Genomic DNA, 14,950 nt, shown 5'->3' with positions numbered 1-14,950 from the left:
GCGGCCGTGGCTCAAAAAGGCCAGCTAAAGCAGTGGGGGAGGTGGCGGAAGATGAAACAAACAAACAAAAACCAATATTTATTGGGGCACCTGGGTGGCTCCATCAGTTAAGCATCTGACTCTTGATTTCGGCTCAGGTCATGATCTCAGGGTGATGAGATGGAGCCCCGTGTCTGGCTGTGTGCTCTGCGGGCTGTCTGCTTGAGATTCTTCCCCTCTGCCCCTCCCCTCACTCTCTCGCGCTCTCAAATAAACAAATAAATAAACTAAAAAAAAAAAACAACAGCCCCCCCCCAAAACAAACTGGTGTTTACTGAGTTTCAACAATGGGCCATGCATAATGATGGATGTTCCTATTTTCCTTTTACAATGAGACAATGAGGCTCTGAAAGGTTGCATGATATGCCCACTTTCTGGGAAAAGCAACATGGCTTTGAACCTCAGTTTGTCTAATTCCAGTGTTCTTGACCAGGGCATCACTTAGGGCTGTGCCATCTGTGTCCTGGGGCAGGGGTACCAGGCCGAGGGAGAGCATGGGAGATGAAATCCAGCGAGGACCCTCCTTGCGCCAGTAACCGTCGGGAGACAGAGGCACCTTTTGCCAGCAGCAGCCCCTCCCTGACTTCCATTTGACTCTATTAGCCCCATGGATTGCGTATCCGAAGAGTGGGGGACAAGGATCCAAAAGCTTACAGTGACAAGGACAGCCCCAGATAAATAAGAGGATGCACTGATACTCTGGGGAGGTTTTAACTTGCTGCCTCTATCATTGCTTGTTTTCTGCTGGGTGCAGGTGGCCCAGGACAGCTAGGGGGTTGATCAGAGTGGGAGAAGGCCCAAATCTTCCAGGGAAATCCTGGTCCTAATGGAAACAAGATCACACTAGCCTGAAGTTCCTGGAGAAAGTTTTTGCTGAGTTCTGGGTTCATCCTTTGCTTTGAACTCAAAAGCGTTAGGTGAAGTTTGGGGCTGAAAGAAGTAGGCAGAGAGGCCTCAACCAAAATTGGTCGAAGCCGCCAAGTAACACCATCTGGACTTCCAGTCCTGAATAGAAGCAGCATCCTACATTTGAAAAAGAAATGGAGCCTTTGCCCCAGGCTGATCAGGTTAAGTCATCTTTAAAAGGTGAGAATGATTTGTATGCAAGGTCTAAACCAGACTCCAGAGCTACTTGGAGATTATGACAATTCCAGCCAGACTGGCTTAAACAATAGGGAAATTTATTATATCACACAAAAGGAAGTTCAGAAAGAGGGAAGGCTTCAGGGTTATTGATTCCATGGCTCAAAGATACATTCAGACCTAGGTTTTATTGGTTTTTCTCTTTGCTATCAATGGTATCAACTTTATCCTGAAGCTGGTTCCCCACATGGTCACATGATGGATGCCAACAGCAACTGTTACAGCATGCTCTTGGGTTTATTTCCAGTTGGATGAGATAGATTGAATTTTTACTCCCAGAAACCCCAAGCAAGCTTCTCCTTACATCTTGCTGGCTTAAATTGACTTAGTTCTGCCCATCTCTGAACCAAACCCTGGCAAGAGGAATGGAACCACCTGGTTTGGCTTAGACTAATTATCTGGGGTAGGATGAATGTTGGAAAGTCTTCCAGTTCTCCTCCAAAATGTCACTATACCCTGAAATCCCCCACTTACAAGTATATCAGTCAGGCTTCAATCAGAGCAACAAAACTGCTATGAGTGGCACAGAATAAAGGATTTATTATAGAGATTAGATCTTACTCAATTGTGGGTGCTGGTGAGGCAGTCTGTGTGGGCTGCCGCCTCTGTGTCTCGTGTTGACCCCGAAGTCACCATAGGTCAGACAGATGAGCAATTGGGAAGAAAAGCTGGTGCCCTTCAACATAAGACTCAGGGAAGGGAACAGAGGACATCTGGCATGTGCTAGAGGGGCTGCAGGTCTGTGTGCCACCCGTGCCAACATGGTGAGTCAGCAGACCAGCAACAATGTACATGGGTGGCCACCGAGCCCAGTGCCCTCCACCAACTGCAGAACATAACCAAACATCTGAGGCTTCAGTCTACCTCCCAAATCTTATACAAAATGTCCCTTGTAATCAAGGCTAACCTGCAACCATACAACGGAGGGAATTCTGGAGGGAATTTGCTCCAGCTTGATAGCACAAAGCAACCACAATAAGAAAAATCTAGTGCAGTGATTTTCAATCAGGGGTTATTTTGCCTCCCAGGGAACATTTGGTAACGTCTGGAGACATTTTTTTGGTTGTCACAACTGGGAGGAAGCTACTGGCATCTAGTGGGTAAAAGCCAGAGATGCTGCTGAATATCCTACAATGCACAGCGCGGCCCCATCACAGCAAAGAATTATCTGGTCCAAAATGTCAGTAGTGCCAAGGCTGGAAAACCCTGATTTAGGGTGACCACCAATTATAAACAAGTCATGATCAAACTCTCTCCATTTCAAGCTAGTAGAGCAGGAAGAAGACACTGCTTTAGGCTTATTTAGTGGTGGAAATTACTGGCATTTGCCTGCATTTGAGAATAAAGCACACGCCCAGGACGTTTGGCACCTGTCACACATAGCTATTATTAGAAAGCCTTTACTTAAAAAAAAAAAAAAGTAACAAAATTTTATGTCCAACTTGGTTGCAAGCCCATAAAGAATATGAGTCATCTCTCGTGTCTCTTTGTGCCCTCTCTCTGCCCTCCACTGACTTGTATCTGAGTTGGTATCTGTTGGCTCTTGACTGACTTTGCTAGGGTGTTGGAGCTGCAACTTTTATACGCAACCACATTTATGCACAAGAGCTATCTGTAGATAGAGATTATATACCGTGTCTCAGATGGGCTCTAAGGCTTCTTGGGACATGGCTTACAGGTACAACATGGTTGCTTTTTGTAGGAGGACTTCTATCACCTTGAAAAAGGGTTGGAAGGCCAGCATTGGTATTTCCAATTGAATTCTCAGGAAAAGTTCTTCCTGATGAGTTCGTGCCACCATTTGTGTCAGATGTCACTTGACTAATGGGATGGAAGTTGTTGGAAAGAAATCTAAGCCAAGGAGGGTAGTGTGTCCCTTCAAAGCTTCCATTTTCTATTAGATTGTTGGCACTTCCAGGGAATTCTATGGTATGGATTCTATCAGCCCAGGAGGCAATAGAAATAGACACTGGTTGAAGGCAAGCTGCTTATGGGTCTGATGCTGTAACTCACTGGCACTTTCACAATGTAAGAGGAAAGCATCGACTAAATGGTCACCAATCCTCACCAGACTACCACTGTTGCTGGTTTCATCCTAAGGATGTGGGGCTCTGGCAAGCCTCAAGGACTGTAAGGAAGAAAACCAATGAGAAAACTTTAATATATCCTCTGCCTTCCCAACCCCAGGCGAAATGTGGAAATCTATTCTAGAACATTTTTAAATGAAGAAAATATAAATATATATGCACAATATAAAGGATGCATGTGGAATTGACAGGTGAGTGAGGCATTGATTAACTGTGTCTATATGAGCTGTATTTTTTTAATGAGGTATAATTGACATAGAACATTATCATAGTTGTAAGTATGCCACATGATTCAATATTTGTATATTTCGAAAAATGATCACCACAAAAATCTTTAACATCCAACACCATCTATATTGAGAGAGAGAATAAAAACAGTGTTTTCTCAACTTATTTTACAATGAAACTCTTGCTTCGAAGAATTCCTACTACATATTTCAAACCATGGTTTGGGAAATGCTGTACCCTGTTGCTTCCTTTGATTTAAAGTAATTCCTCTTAAGGTTTCTTGGCTAATAATGCTTTAATAATCTTTTCTGATTATAAAGATAATGTACATTCACTTAAAAATTGAAAAAGAGAGAAGGGATGAAGAGCAATACAAAAATCAGTAATAATATTTCTACCCAGAAATAATCACTATGAATATTTTGGCATATATCCTTTCTCTACTGTTCTCACCTCTTTTCTCTCACACTCTCCATTCCCATACACCTAAACATTTAGCCCAAAACTGGAATAATATTTTACATACTGTTTTATAACTTGCTTCATTTAATCATACATGGTAAAATTTTTTCTGTGTCAATAGATAGAAATCTATTTTTCCATTATTAATGGTTAGATGACATGTAATTAACAAAATGAACAATACTTGATTGGACTAATTTCCCACAAATGAAATTTAGGGTTTCTCTAAAAAAATATCATCTCCACTGAATACTTTTTCCCACTGAATATTCTTAATATACAAATCTTTGCATCATTGAACACTTGAATATTTCTTTCCTTAGGAAAAATTTCTATAAGTAGACTTATTGGATCAAAGAGCATTCATATTTGAAGGCTTTAGATATTCATTTTGGAGCTAATATTTCCTTAGCAATATTATATGCTTAATTCTGGGGGAGGGGTTGTACATGCATTGCAATCATGAGTTTTATTGGGTACAAGTGGCCCTGCTCGGTGCTTTTTTTTTTCCTCGAAGAGCAAACGTGCCTGCTAGCAGTAAATATGAAACAAAACCTCAGTTCTGCAATCTGGCACTCAATTGTTCATTTCTTCAACATAGCAGGGGGAAAAAAAAGTGGTTTTGATAGTGTAACAAACACATTGATCCATTGAAGTACTACCACAGACATATTTAATTTCTGTGAAAATAATTGGGTCTGTAGGAATAATTATAGCTATCAAATTGTTTCTTCCAAAAAAGAAAGGAAAGGGGGTTTAAACCATTAACTATCAGAGTCATAGCTCTTTTGATCCTCAGGAAAAGAAGCATGAAACTTGCCCTCAAATGGGAGGGTGGGCAGGGAGGAAGAAAGGAAAGGGGTAGTCCTTATGGTTCCACCTTCCCCCAGCACACAAAGGGTTGGCAGGATCTCAAGCTCCATTTATCTGTCAGCTGCCATAGCTCTTGGCCTCAGACTGGGGGCTAAGGGGGCATAGGTGGGGGTAGCTGCTGAGAGAAGAGGCGGCTTATGGTTTTGTACCTTCTACATTGCAAGGGGCAAAATCCACGTGGCCCTTGGTTATAAGGCCGGTTAAAGCACTTTTGCATATTCTCTTACTTAATCACCACAGCTATAGAATGAAGTCTGTACCATTATATCCATTTTACAGAGGAGAAATGAGGATCAAAGAACTTAGAGGTGGAAGTGGTTTGCTGTTGTTATATCAGTTGTAAGAGAGCAGGAAATGGAGTTAGAACCCGGACACTGCAAATCCAAGCATATAATTTTCTAGTAATTCACCTGTTCTGTATTATATTTCCTGTTATTCATTAATGACTAAGTACTTTCACATAATCACATATATTTAGTTCTCAGAAAAGTCCTCTGACATAGATTTTATAATCTGTATTAGTTTGCGAACGCTGCTATACCAAGGTACCAAAAGCTGAGTAGCGTAACAACAGAAATATCTCATAGTTCTGGAGGCTAGAAGTCCTAGATCACGGTGTGGGCAGAGCCATGCTCCCTCTGAAGGCCCTAGGGAAGGCACTTCCAGGCCCCTCACTTATTACCTATTTGGTACAACCTCTGGGTAGTTTCTTGGCTTGTGGCAGCATGCCTCCCCCCGCCCATCTTCTCATGGTATTCTCCTTATGTTTGCGTGTCTCCAAATTTCTCCTTTTTATAAGGACACCAGTCATATTGGACTAGGGGCCCACCCTACTCCAGTATGACCTCATCTTAACTACTTACATCTGCAACAACCCTATTTCCAAATAAGGTCATATTCTGAGGTACTGGAGGTTAGATCTTCAACATATGAATTTGGTGGGGGACAATTCAACCCATAACACCATCTCCAATTTTCATGGGACAAAACTGATTGATCTAAGATTGCTGAGCATGGAAATGTCAGGGCCAGGATTTGGAGTCAGCTTTTCTGAATAGGAGCCCACAGCATTTTTGCTATGATAGTTCTCCTCCTTGCAGATAAATATGGATTAGATCAGAGCCAATGTGACTGAGACATAAACAATTGTCATGCAAATTGTACATTAGAAATGCAAATAAAATGTAATTACAAAGATGATTTAATCCCAGGCCAGCCTACTTGATGGATTTAAAAGGGCAAAAGTCACAGGAGACCCTTGATTTGGAGAATACAGGGCTTTCAGACCCACGAGTCTGCTGGGCAGGAAGATTAGATGATTGGAAGCTGGGAAGAGCACAAACTGGTTGTCTGGCCAACAGATAGGTGAAGAGGAGAAAATCAGGGACAGGGTGCTAAGTGGGGTCCAGAGAATGCACTTGTGAGGCCAAGTATCCCAAGTGAATCCCACACCCCTGGGAGATTCATGATCCACCCAGGGTTAGCCAAAAAACAAGGCTCAGTAACCCTAAGAAAGGCGCTGTTACTGTGGACCGGGTACTAGATTACTAGAGGGTACAGTGACGAGTGCCTGTTGGCCGGGGACTGAGGGGTTACCCAGAATGGGGTTTTCAGTGCTAAAACCTAGACAGTCCCAGGCAAAATGGGTTAAGGAGGGAAACTCGACAGTCTGTCATGAACCTGATTAATTAGTAAGTGGCGCCTCCTGGTTTAAGTACCACACTAGTGAGTCAATAATTGGCCATAGGAATCCCTCAATTTCTAGTGGAAATAAGAAGGTTGTTAGGTATCACGCCTAATCAGTACATAGCTTCCCCCCCAGAAACACATAGTGTACTTACGTTATATCGCTTTCCCACTAGCTGAGATGGGGAATTCCGCTGAAAGTGAAAATCATAGACAGGTTTTGGTCCTTTGTTGGTAACTGAAATGTATCAAAGGTGAAGCCCACCCTCACTGAAGGACCTTTCTGTTTCACCCCCTTTTCTCCGGTCCCTGCTCTGGTCCCTCATGTGAACACACAATGAGAAAGAGAATTTCTTAAATTTTTCTGACTGAAAAATAACTAAGGCCCTTATTAAAAGCACAGACTCAGTGAGGCGCCTGGGTGGCTCAGTCAGTTAAGCGTCAGACTCTTGATTTCGGCTGAGGTCATGATCTCCGGGTTGAGATCAAGCCCCGCATCGGGCTCCACGCTGGTATGGAGTCTGCTTAAGATTGTGTCTCCCTCTCCCTCTGCCCCTTCCCACCCCACCCCACCCTCTCTCTAAAAAAAAAAAAAAAAAAAAAAGCAGAAGAAAAGAAAGAAAAAGCACAGATTCAGAGACAAATCTATTCAGAAGCTCCAGGGAGGAGCCTGAGAAGCTACGTGTGTATATATTTTAAAACCTATATATACTTAAACAAGCTCCCCAGGTGCTTATTAAAAGTAGGCAAGCCTTGGGAACTCTTGACTGGGAGCCACACCAGTAGGAGACCACACACCCATCCTCTTCTCAAAAAAAAGTGGGAGATACCCTCTCCCAATTCCATAGTCAGGATACACAGAGGGGATCAGAACTGGAAAATACTAGTTTCTGTTCAGCTTGCTTCTGCCTATTTCCAAAGGCATGTTTTCGTTTCCCAACAAGCACACCTAGGAAAGAGGATGGATAGGATTTTTTTTTTTTCCCTTTAGTCTGGGTCTGGAGATCTGACAGCAATGTTTTTGGCAGCCGAAGAGAGCTGGGGAAGGAAGTGGGTGGTGTGATGTAGGGTGCTAACAGAACCTCAGCACACGGCAGGTTAGAGAGGCCCCATCTCTCTGTGTTGTGCTCTTGTCTGTGTGGGACGAGGAGGGTTCCAGATTGTTAACCAGCAGCAGCTGCCAGCTTTATTGTTTTTTAATTAAATAACCCCCAGCCACATGAGCACACACGAATCCCCCACCTCCTCCTCCTCATGAAACCTCATTAAGCAAGAGGACTATAATTAAACCCGGAATCCACGGTTGACACTCCTACCATCAGTCTATTGCTTCTGCGTCCGGCTGTGGGCAAAAAAGACAGCTCTCTCCTCCACATTTTATGAGCAGAGGGCAAATAACAGGGAGAGGCCATCCTTATCTGTCACTTAATGGGCAACTTGGCTCTTCCTTCGGGGCAATCACATGTGCCTTTTGTCCTTAACCACCTCCACGGTGGATGGGTGCCCATCAAATAAAGAAAGACATCTGCCCGGGAGGGGCCAATTTACCTCAAACAGGTGAGGGACTTTGATTCCAAGAGCAAAGGAATTTTCCTGATGTTACTTAGCTGTGCGTTTGGGCCCAGTATGTCAGGATGATTTCCATATGATTGGAAGTGACCTGGAAAGTGGTAGCCATCAGCACTTTAAACGTATGTATATTTATGTCTTACCAAGGGCACAGGGCTACACAGGCGGCTGTTCTTCCTACCTTGCCCCTCCTTCTCTTCTGCCCCCCTCACTTGATTGGCCACATCGTGTACCTTAACCCTTCCCCAGCAGTCTCTTTCCTCTAGGTCTGCATTCTTCTGTTTCTCAACTCCCCTGTACCCAATGTCTAGTTGCAGAGCCTATCAGTATGTGGTGGCTCTTGTCATCGATATGGGGAATCCTGCTCCTTAACATAGGAGGAGACTCCTTTAAAAAATCTCCTACATGGGCGGAGGGGTGAGGGAGGAAATGAGCACAGAAACACAGAGCTCTTTTCAGATGTAATCTATCCTGAAAAGCCAAATTCCTCTCCCCACCCCCAGCTTGGGCAAAGCCCTGGTGATATTGTTTCCTGTAAAGCCCCAAAACCCAGTGAAAACGGAATTTATCATTTACCTCATTTCTCTTTGTAGCTCTGACACTCCGTATTACCCCAGAACCTGACATCTCCACTTTCCTTCAATTGATAAATAATCTCTTTTTGATTTCTGTAACTGAGAAACATCATAAGCCCAACATACAAAGGAAGATTCATTGGTCGTTTATTTCACATATGAGCTCCTTGAAAAATTGAGTCTGCGTCACCATTTGGGCATTAATGCCTGACACGCCACTTATCATATTTTGATTGTTTCCAAGAGAACACCATATTTTAACTCTTTGGGAATAATTTAACTGTTCAAATACACGGCATCTGGTTGTTATGGTAACTAAAGTTCTAAAAATAATATAAAGAAAAGACCACCTTTAATTGAAATCACAAGAAGTTGTTATGGTAACTGGAATTTTAAAAGTAACTAGGTTAAACTACATTTCATTTTATCTAGCACTTTACACAAACAAATTCTGATTAAAATATCAGGTTTAATTTAATCAGTTAATTAATGTCACTAAATGTCATTTATCTTATAACTCTCATTTACATTCACTGCTGACTTATCCAACTTGCTAATTTATAACCATTCTGCCTTCAATTTAACATTCTGGAACCTGGGGCAAAGCGTGTAGGGAGAGAGTGGAGCTGGGATTGGATATCAACCTAAATTCTGCCTCTGCCTCTTATTAGCCTCCTGAACCATCCATTTCTCTATCTGTAAGGTGGATGATATTACCAGCTCTGCTTTTGCCATATTATCTGTATGGCTCAAATAAAATTATGTATATGAACATGTTTTGATATTCAAGAACCTACCACAATGGAACACGTTATTATACCATATTATTTTGTCCACACACATTTTGGTTATCCAATTTTTAAAAAAGAAAACCATACGAAAATAAACTAGAAATGTTTAGACTTACAACACCGAGTACAGATTCTTTTTTAAAGATTTTATTTATTTATAAATAAATATATTCAGAGAGAGACAGGGAGAGAGCATAAGCAAGGAGAGTGGCAGGCAGAGGGAGGAGAAGCAGGCTGCCCGCTGAGCAAGGAGCCCATTGTGGGACTTGATTCCAGGACCCTGGGATCATGACCTGAGTCGAAGTCTCAGAGCCACTGAGCCACCCAGGTCCCCCGAGTACAGAATTTTAAGTTGAGTTAATTTTAAGTTGAGTTAAAGAACGATACTTATCATTCTCATCTCTCAGGTCAAAACTCTTAAGAATTGGAGGTGTCTAGATAATGGTAAGGATGGTATTAAACCCTTCACTGACATCTCCTATATTGTCTTACACATAGGAGATGCATGAAAGGTACTTAATAAATTTATATTCATTCACGATGTTTTAGTAGTGGATTCCACATGTATAAGGATCTGTGCTAAAATGAACTCTTACACCATTCAAATTCTCCCTGTTTTGAGAAGGGACACAGACATGGAAATAAATGTTCTCAATCAAACTTTAGTTTCCATGAGAAGAGAGGAATAGATCAAGTGTATAGGAAGATGGGTGGTGTGAGTGGGTTTAACAAAGACTCGTTAAGAAGGTAAACCTTGAAGAGCGTGTACCAGGCTTGGGAGTGTTTGGGGAGAATGGAGGTCATTCCATTTATTGGGAGCAGTGTGTGAAGGCTCACACCTGTTCCAGGAGCTAGGCTTGGTGATGGAGATATATATATATATATAGAGAGAGAGAGAGAGAGAGAGGAGATAGCAGGAACTAAGACTGAAATATGCAGGGTTCTGGACCATATTTGCCATTCAGCACTACAGAGGCACAGAACTTAGTGTTTGAGACCTAGAAAAAAAAATGTATTAGCTTCAAAAATAAAACTGCAAAATTGAGTTTAATTCATGTTTAAACATCTACAAAATGTAATGTTGGGCCAACTTCATTAATTACCATGTTTACTACTCCTAAATATTTCATTACAGTTAAAACAATTTGAAAGTTAAATTTTTCTGACTTTGCAAGAATTTCCAATGATGCAAAGTAATTGCCAAGAAATCATAGCCAATCTCAAATTAAATTAGCTATCTGTAGCCAAATTATTTCCACAAGCAAAATTACATTTTTTACCCCCAAAGTAGGTGTGTGTTAATATATTTGATATGGTGTAGATGCTCCAGAAGCAAGAGTTCCAAGGGTGTATATGGTTTTTAATAGAACAGGCAGTTCTTTTGTGTGTGTGTGTGTGTGTAACTTAAGGACTTAAAAATAGGAGGAAACGACTAGCAAAACAATGATAAAGACATGGGTGGGTATGTATATCAGAACAATGATAGCACACATTTAATGAGGAGAAACAAAAAGAGGTAGAAAGACTGGTGAACAGAAAAGGAGACCTGGGTTCTTTTCTTGGCTCCATCGCCTGGAGCTCAGTTTCCCATGTGCTTCGGTGCCTTAGGGAGCTATTATCTGTGCCAGCATTTTTCAAAAGTTCTTGCAACTTCTTCAGTCTGAAAGCTAGTAGCTGAGGTCCTGGTCTTCTCCCCTCCAGCCTTTGCAACAGTTTTATAATTACCCAATCTTCTGCATTAAATCCCTTCCTACTTGAAATCCCTGGAGTTGATTTTGTTTTTCTGACTGAGACGTGATCGATACACTATTATCATTACAGTTTTCGTTATTGCCAGAATTATTCCCCCTAGTCTTAGGAACAGGACCTTGTCTTATGCACTGTAATATCCCTGAACCAAGCATGATGACGTGTGTAGAGATGGCAATGTACCTTTGTGCTGCTTCTTTCTCCTCGGTTCAGGGCAGGATTCAATTGCAAATCAATCTGGCTGAGTGAAGAAAGCATCTTCCTTCTCAGTACAACGTTCCAAATGGCTTCGACCAGTCAACAGGAGATGGCATTAAATATGAAATCTATTTGTCATTGCTGACCTAGATGGGAAAAAAAAAGTTTGTGGAAAGAATAAATTAATGCATGAATGTAGAACAACCTTTAGTTTAACTCTCTGCTCTTTTAAGGACAGAACATATATCCCCTAGTCTCCTGATGATTGCTGTGGGTGCTTTTTAGAAGTAAGAAGAAGAGTTAAGAGCCTGGAGAATCATGGAAAAAGTTACTTACTTGTTTTTTCTTCAAGTACAGAAAAGTAGAGAAGAGTTAATGAGGTGGGAACTATATAAGTAAATAAAATGGTATTTATAATAATGATGTGATTTATATAATATCTTGCAAAAGTTATTTTCAGTCCAATCTGCATTTATATTTCTTGATTTGTACATGTCCCAAATATATAAAGGCACCTCAGAATGAAGAAAAGACTTTGCCTTTTCTTAAAAACTAGAAACAGGATGTCTATAAGGTGATACTTTAGTTGATGGTTAATAAATGAGGCCTATTAATGTAATGGCTTCTAAAGTTTTTGTTTTTAATCATAGAATCCTTAAACCAGAAAAGTTCCCGAGGGGTCTGAGGCGCTACCCTCTGCCTGCACCTAAATGTTCTCAGACTAATGATCATCATTGCCTCCCCTCAGTGACTTGCTTCAAAGTAGTCAATTTTTGTTTTACTTTTATCTTTAAAAAAAAAACAACACTTTTTTTCACTCTTTCCCTATAATTAGCATATATGTTTTTAATTGGCTTATGTTCCCTCTCTCAATTCGATTTTTCTTTTCACTGGGTTTTAAAGGCTAGTTACCCAATCTTGAATTGAACTTTTGTCATCAAGCCATCGTCTGACCTATATACACCATTTTTATAGCTAGGCCTCAAATATCCGGGCAAAGGTAGTTAACTTTTATGCTGTTTTTATTACCTTTGTTACAAAAGAGTCTGAATTATTGATAGTATATCGTTCTTCTTGAAGCATAACATTACCTCCTTCTGTGGTAAGATTACCTACTTGTGTATCAGCACTGGTAGAATGACTATGTTTTTTGAAGTAACTATCTTGTAAAAATAAAATAAAATAAAAGTAACTATCTTGTGATTTTCATTTTTGGCAATATTGTAGTTACCAGTATCAGGCTTGCCTTCCCACACTAAACAACCAGAAAGCAAGACATATTTTTCAATTATTTCAGACACTTGCAGCACAGGACAGTAATCCATTATGGAAGACAAACAAAGTGAGCCCAAGAATCACACCGGTCTTCTATCTGTAGGCACTTCCTGGACTATGGCTCAGGGAAAGGAAACCCAGGCAGAGCAGAGTGATCTTGCTAAGTTAAAAAAGCAGAGACTGGAGTTTGAACAGGCAGAGGCAGTTGAGATTTATAAGACAGAATACTAGAGAAGAGGATATGAAGAGAAACAGCTCCAAAAGTCAACTGCATCTCCACTATGTCCTTTTCTCTAAGCCTCTTTTTTCTACATGTTTTAGTGGCTACTCTAAGGTTTATAATATGCATCCTTGATTTATTCTTAATATAGGACAAAAATAATATATACAAAGTATAATTTATAATGTCCAGATAGGGATTATCCCAGGATATATGGTTGGTTAAATGTTTGAAAACCTGTTAATGCAATTCACCATTAACAGAATAAAAGGGAGAAAAGGCAAACTCCTAAGAGCTTCTCAGTAGAAGAAGAAAAAAATACATTTTAATAAAATTCAATACCACTTCATGATAAAACCTTTTAGCAGACTGAGAATAGAAGAGAACTAACTCAATCTGACAAAAGCATCTCCGAAAAAAAAGAAAAAAAGGAACAAGTATCATTCTTTTTTTAAAAAAATATTTTATTTATTTATTTGACAGAGATAGCGAGAGCAGGAACACAGCAGGGGGAGTGGGAGAGGGCGAAGCTGGCCCCCCGCTGAGCAGGGAGCCCGATGTGGGGCTCGATCCCAGGACCCTGGGATCATGACCTGAGCCAAAGGCAGACGCTCAACAACTGAGCCACCCAGGCGCCCTGGAGCAAGTATCATTCTTAGTGATGAAAAACAAAATGTCCCCTATATCACTGAAGTGAATAAGACAAGGTTGTCTGCTATCACCTCTTCTTTTTAAGATTATACTGGAAGGTCTAGCCAATGCAATAAGACAATAAAAATAAATAAAAAGTCACAGAGACCGGAAAAAGAGAAGAAAAACATCTTTATTTACAGGTCTTATATATAGAAAATCCTAAAGTAGCTGGGGAAATGCAACTAGAACTAGTAAGTCATTTTATCAAGGTCACAGTGTATAAGGTCAATACGAAGAATAACCATATTTCCATATACTAGCAACAAACAACTGAAAAAGGAATTTAAAATGTACAATTAAAAAATATCAAAGAACATAAAATATTTGTACATAAATTTAACAAGTTATGTGCAAGACTTGTACACTGAAAACTATGAAACATTGCTGAGAGAAATTAAAGACATAAATGTAGAACTATACCATGGATCAAATAAAACTTGTCTTCAAATTGATCTTTGCATCTAATGTAATCTCATTAAAAATCCCAACAGGATTTTATGTAGAATTGACAAATTGATTGTTAAATTTATATTGGGTGCCTCGGTGGCTCAGTTGGTTAGGTGCCTGCCTTTGGCTCAGGTCAAGATCCCAGGGTCCTGGGATTGAGCCCCACATAGGGCTCCCTGCTCAGCGGGGACCCTGCTTCTCCCTCTCCCTCTGCCTCCCGCTCCCCCTGCTTGTGCTCTCTCTCCATCAAATAAATAAAATCTTTAAAAAATGTTTAAATTTATATTGAGATGTAAAGCTCTGGAATAGTCAAAACAATTTTGAAAAAGAGGAGAAAATTGGAGGACTTAAATTACTTGATTTCAAGACTTATTTTAAAGCTACAGTAATCGGGGCACCTAGGTGGCTCAGTCATTAAGCGTCTGCCTTCGGCTCAGGTCATGGTCCCAGGGTCCTGGAATCGAGCCCTGCATCGGGCTCCCTGCTCTGCGGGAAGCCTGCTTCTCCCTCTCCCACCCCCCTGCTTGTGTTCCCTCTCTCGCTGTGTCTCTCTGTCAAATAAATAAATCTTTAAAAAATAATAATAATAAAGCTACAGTCATCAAGACACAGTGGTATTGTTGTAAGAATGAATATACATATAGCTCAATAAAACAGAATGGAGAGTACATATATAGACCCACACATGATTTCCAACAAAGATCTCTAAGTAATTCAATGGGAAAAACAAAGTCTTTTCAATCAATGATTGAACACTGAAAACTAGATATTTATAAAGGAAACAAACTCTGACCCCTTTCTCACATCTTTATCCTTTAACTCTAAATGGATTATATTTTTATATTTTTTAAAGATTTTATTTATTTATTTGAGAGAGAGAGAGCACAAGAGAGCTAGGGGAGGGGCAGAGGAACA

This window comes from Halichoerus grypus, chromosome 4, assembly GCF_964656455.1.
Source record: "Halichoerus grypus chromosome 4, mHalGry1.hap1.1, whole genome shotgun sequence".
Classification (NCBI taxonomy): Eukaryota; Metazoa; Chordata; class Mammalia; order Carnivora; family Phocidae; genus Halichoerus; species Halichoerus grypus.
This window is presented reverse-complemented; position numbering follows the sequence as displayed.